The following is a 6,000-nucleotide window of genomic DNA, read 5'->3' on the forward strand; positions in this document are numbered from 1 at the left end:
ATCGTCAGTCGTCGTCACCCCCGTCGAGTCGCCGGCAGTAGCGTCGAGTCGTCGGTGATGTTCTTCCGCTATCCATTCTGAGTCATCCGTCACCGACGAGTCGTCGGCACTGTCACGCTCACTGTTGACGGGTGGTTTCTCGGCCGAGTCTTCGTCCGGTCGCTGCACGATACCTTTGGGTGTCGGGTAACGCACTTGTTCCACCGCTGGAGGCTGCTTGGCCAACCATTGTTGGTAGAGTTCAGCTTCCCACTTGAGTAGTGTCTTGTCTCGTGCGGCAGCGTATGCGAGTACCTGCCACTCCTTGTACTTTGCGGAATCTAGGCGCACGTAGCCTTCAGTCTTCGGCAGCGACCCAATCGGAACCCAGATTATCACCGGGAAGTGTACCGGACAACTCGCCAGCCTATCCGTGGCGTTGGTAAGTCGAATCCTGACCGGACGTCCCTTGTAGAACCTGGTGACAGTCGGGATGAACGTCTCAGTTCGGCGGATCCACGGCACGTGAGTCGTCGGCTCGGGTTGTCGCCGCTGTAGTTTGAACTCGTCCCATTCATGGCCCGGTATTTGCATTGGTTTCGTCGGACCGTACGCGACGTGGCTTCCTTCGGCCTCGTCCATCATGTTTTGAGTCTTGATCAGCGGGATCATTACCTCGTCGGGGAGCTTGGCCGTTGCGTTTAGGAGGTCCAGTCGGATACCGGCCGGGATCATAAAGTCGGCGCCAAGCACCACTTCTGCCCCGGCGCAGTGATCCATTATCCAGACTTCAAAAACATAAACGCGCTCCCATCCAAGAGTGACTTTCACCTTCGCTCGGCGAGTCGTCATCATCTTGCCCTTGGTGATCCCTTGTACATCCATGCAACGTCCATGCCCCACTACTTCGCGGAGTCTCAGTCGTTTGGCAAGTTTCTCTGAGATGACACTGACATTTGCCCCAGTGTCCAGCAATATCCTCGTGCGCGAGTCGTTCACGGCTCCGTTCACCAGTGTCCGCATCCTTACGCGCTTGTCAAATTTCTGCGCCGACCACCATCCCATTCGTTCTCCAGCTAAGAGTCGCACTTCTGGAACGAGTCGTCGGCCCAAGTCTTCTTGTATTGCGCTTGTCAGCCAGTCTTCGGCGGTAGCTCCCACCTCTTCGTTATCGTCTTATTCACACCATACACCTCCATCGAGGCAATCGCCTCTCTCCTTTTCCAATTCCGTCGTTTTCATGTCGTTGTCTTGTTCAGTCTTCATCCATTCGCACTTGCCCACAAATGCAAAGATGCACTCGGCTTCAATTGCGGGCTCGGCTAACTGTGGCAGCCCGATTGGGACCAACCCAGTCGTAGTTGGCGGGCTGCCTAGTTTAAATGGTCCGAAAACAGTAGTTCTTGGAACTCGGGCGTGAGGTCTTTCTTGTCCACCTTGGACTTGACGATCTTGGTGATTTCTTGGAACACTTCACATTTTCCGGCGTCGTGCACTTGTTTGCACAGCTTGCACCGACGTCGGCAGTAGTGCGCTGAGTGATAGAGGTCCCCGCAGGCTGCGCACGGCCCATACTGGCGAGGTTTCTCGTCGCGGTAACCGCGGTTCTGGAACCGATTGTCCCAGCCTTGGCTGCGCCCCGCTGAGTCACCCCAAGGTTGTCGGTTGGCGGACCGGGCGTACGTGCCTTCAGCGGCGACTCGTCGTTCGTTGTCATTGGCTGCCGCAAGGTAGTGGTCGCTTCCGTCTGACGAATAGCTATCACCCCAGTCTTCGCCGCAACGTTGTGAGTCGTCGCTGCCGTGTTCACTTCCATCTTCGCTGTTGCTGTCGCCATCATATCTGTGGCGTTGTTGCTGCAGCTCGCTCCGCATGTCCCGCGTGTCCCGTCCATGAAGTTCGGCGACAATGTCAGCGACAGATGCTTCAGCTAGTCTCACGCGAGGCGTATTGCGTGAGTCGTCGCGACGACGCTCATAATCTCGGTCGCGTCGGTCGCGACGGTTGTAAGCATCCCGCGAGTCGTCGCGGCGGCGGTCATCACGTCGGCGAGCGTCCTCCGAGCGCTCGTGGCGGCGCGAGTCATCGCGACGTCTGTCATCACGTCGTCGGGAGGCATCCCGAGCTCGAGAGTGAGGCAGCGACGACTCGCGGGACGAACTACGCTCGTCAATCTTCAGTATCTCTTGGATCATCTCTTCCAACTCATGTATGTCTGAGATGCGCAGGTGGCACAGGCGCGGTTCGAGTCCTCGGTCGCCGCAAGTCCCGAGGAACCGCTTGACGTGGTCGCGTGCCTTGCGGCCGTTGCTCTCAAACCGAATTCCGGCGTTCCTGGCATAGCCATTGAGCCGGTTTAGGTAGTCGCAAACATGTTTCTTGTCTTCGCGCTTGGCTGGGTAGTAGCGAGTCTCCGCTGACTGGCTGAACTGGGAGCAATAGTACTTGATGAAAGTTTCGCTTAAGAGGCTCCACGTTCGCTTGGTCTTCTTGGGTAGTTGTCGGTACCAATGTAGAGCGCCGTCCCGAAGACTCAGCTCGAAAGGCATGCACCAATCGTTGGGCGATGCTCGTGTTCCTTTCATCTCGTAGACAAAGGTGCGAAGCCATTGCATCGAGTTCTCGCTCTTGTTTCTGGTGCCCGAAAACGCCTTGATCTTCACCAGTGGGCGATGCGTTGCCACCTCGATCCTCGGAGTCGCGTTAAGCAACTCGGATTCGGTCACCTCACGGATTTGGCGCAGGTACTCGCCCATCTGCGCTCCTCCATCGCCGGTAAAGTCCGCTTCTTCGTCCGACGAGTCGTCGGTGGGCCCGCTGCGGAGGATCGTGCTCCGTCTTGAGTTGCTTTTCGTGCCCCTGGCCGATTTTGAGTCATCGGTGGTGCGTCTAGCGCGGTCTGAGTAGCCCGTAGTTGGTGGAGTCACCATGTGGGGGTCTTAAAAGTACGGGGATCGCTCCCCTGACGCGCTAAACACCCCTCCGGTGGATTTTCGGCTGGGGTTTTCGCGGATTGTCCTCTTCGGAGTCGTCGGCAGCGGTACGCTAGCCGGGTCGACCACTTCGCGAGTCGCACGAGTCTTCCGCGAGTCGTCCAGAGTGAACGAGTTCACGCCGAAGGCCGTGCGGAGTCGCTTCTTCCATTTCGAGAGCTCCGCGCCTGCTTCGGCCGGCACCCAGCACTCCAGAGTCGACGGCGAAGGGTACTCCAGAGGCCGAAGACCCAATGCTTTCAGAAATCGTTCGGTTTCCTTCACCACTTTTTCGATTGTTACGGAACTCACTGGGCGAGTCAACTCGTGACACAAATCGGCCCAAACCGCCTGGCGAGTCATCGTTGGCTCGAATAGCTCACCCCAGTCGCTCTTCTTCATCTCTTCGTATAGTCGACCGAGAACCTTGTTGGCCGCCGGCGTGTCACCGTTGAGTGGCGGCCGGTTACCGGAGGTTTGCTCGGTCACTTGAGTCGTCAGGACCGGTGACCTCGAGTCGTCGGCGGCGTCTTCAAAGTCTTCCAAGCCGTCATATGCAGGCCCTGGGCCATCCACATCATCCAGTTCATCCGCGATGTTGCGCGTCACGGAGCGCGTGTCATCGTCAAGCTCAACCGCGAGGTTTCGCGACAACGAACGCGTGCCCGCGCTGCGTCCCGCAGACAGCACTGCATCTTCCGGAGTCTCGGGTGTCACCACCGCTGGCGCAGGCGCCTTCTCCTCCAGGTAATTGTCGTAGTCTTCATCCATTTCTTCGTCCTTGGCGTCGGATCCAGTCATCGAGTCGTCGAAGCTGACGGTCCGCTCAGCAATCGGGTCGAGGTGCGGCGTGATCAGGGCCGCCGTCGAGTCGTCTCCACGCGTTCCGCCAGTCTTCATCGGAGTTGCTGGTACCGCTGAACGTGATCCTTTCGCCATTTTCTTCTTTCTTCGTCTTTTTTTTCTTCTTGTTCTTGTTCTTCTTCTTCGTTGCTCGTAAAGTCGATCGACCTGCAGTAGCACGAAACACAGAAGGTCACACCAATCCCGGGTCGCGGCACCAGTTGTCGTGTAGGAACACGCGCTAAATTATATATTGGCACACTTTCCCCACCAACAACACCCACCGAGTCACCGAAGACTCAATGGGCTTGTTAGGGTTAGAACCTGAAGGCCCAGGAAATTTCCCTTGCACCGGGTTGATGTTTCCTCTGTGCACCGAGCTTCCGCTAGTCGACCGACGGAAGACTCAGCGTCACTAGCCACGAGCAAAGGCTAGCACGCTCTCACACACAAAAATATACCTCGCAGGCCCTCAGAAGGAAGGGTCCCGGCCTTTTACGGCGTGATACGAGGGTGCCGGAGCTATACTCCGGCGGGAAGAAATAAATGGAGTGCGCTCTCGCTCCTCCAGTTCCTGGCGACGACTCGTCGCTACCAATACACCGGCCACTAACTCTTGGCCCTGCCAGGGATGAACACACGCTACACTAGTAGATGTGCCCACCGACAGTCATAATCCTACCTACCAGGTTTACCTTGAGCTGCAGGTCGTTCACTGCAGGCACCGGTGTCGCCCTTGCGTGGTTGGGAGGAAAAGCTGTTCTGTTATTGTTGCCCGAAGGCTTATCTTGTCTTCTCTTAAGTTTCCTATCGATCAATACAAATATCAAGTATAAACGCGTCCGTTTTGGACCGCCAGTTGTAACTCACGACTCTTCGGCGCTTTCTCTGCGACGTGGCGGCGTTACCGACGACTCAAACGGCCGCTGAAACGCCACCGACGACTCGGGACAGGCGCCGATGACTCATAAGTTCGGATCTTGCCAGTAGGTTCGCCCCGCACTTAGCGAGCTGCAACCGCCCGCTCTTGACTTGGGACCGTCGACGAGTCATCGTCACCGGCATATTTAGGCCAATCAGCGATCAGGGAGTTTAGTCCAATAACTGGCGATGGGTTGTGACTTGCCAGTTAACGCCGGCGCCTCGAGTCTTCTTCATCCCTCGTCCCGCCTCTGGGTTTTGGCTTCGGCTTCATTTCCCGATACCACACCGCGGTCTCGGCAGCGGTGGTGTCGACTGGGGATGGCGCAGACCAGCTGGAGGGTGTCCCGAGCAAGCAGGAACTTGACGCAGCAGTGACTGCACAGCTGCAGGCGGATTACAAGCTGTACGAAGACGAGAGGTCCTCCGCGACTCCTGGAGAAGGCGGCAACACGCAGCAGACGCGGGCAGTAGCGTCCGCAATGCGTGAGGAAGGTGACGACGGAGACGCGCTACCTGCTCGAGTGGTGCTGGAACGAGAGCTACGGGCCCGTGACCAGCCCAAGGCTAAGGTGCTACTCGTGCAGGCGCGCGACCAACAGCGAAGACTGGCAGCAGATTCCGAAGCGTCCGGATGGGCGCCCAGGCACTCAAATCGAGCGGTACACGTGCGGGCTCGACGAGAGCGTCGTGCCGAACGCCAACGCTGTGCGGCCAGCGTCGACGCAGCTAAGGAAGACGCCAACGCGGAAGCCAAGACGGTGCCGGATGAGAAGATGCCGCTCACCGTCGGCGACGGCAAGTCGTTGGCGGAGGCGACGTTTCTGCAGCGTTCCAGGACCCGACGGAGATTCGAGAAACTCGTGCGCAAAGCACGTGCTAAAGCGAAACGCCACTTGCGGGCGCTGATCGAGGAGGCAGAGCACCTCGAGGGTGCGTACTACGCGCTCGACGCGCTTCACCGGCGCGGAAGCAGCCAAGACGCGGGAACAATGGACTACGATGCGGCAATGGCAGCGGGGTTCGAGCAGCCCCGCGTGACGAAGGTGTTGACGGCAGCGAAGCGATGCGGGTAACGGAAGTGTTACGCGTACACCAGCGGCAGTGTGTACGCACGCACGAATGTCATGAAGATGGTCGGCGAGCAGCGGCCAATGCGGGTTGGATGACTGCGTGCCGTACGAGCCCCAGTTGTTGACTCATTGCCGACGGCGAGCGTGACAGTGAGGGGCGAGCAGAGAGAGATCAAGTTGGACACGGGGGCCCAGTTCAGCGTGGCGGGTGA

Source organism: Phytophthora cinnamomi (assembly GCF_018691715.1).
Source record: "Phytophthora cinnamomi strain GKB4 chromosome Unknown Contig36, whole genome shotgun sequence".
NCBI lineage: Eukaryota > Oomycota > Peronosporomycetes > Peronosporales > Peronosporaceae > Phytophthora > Phytophthora cinnamomi.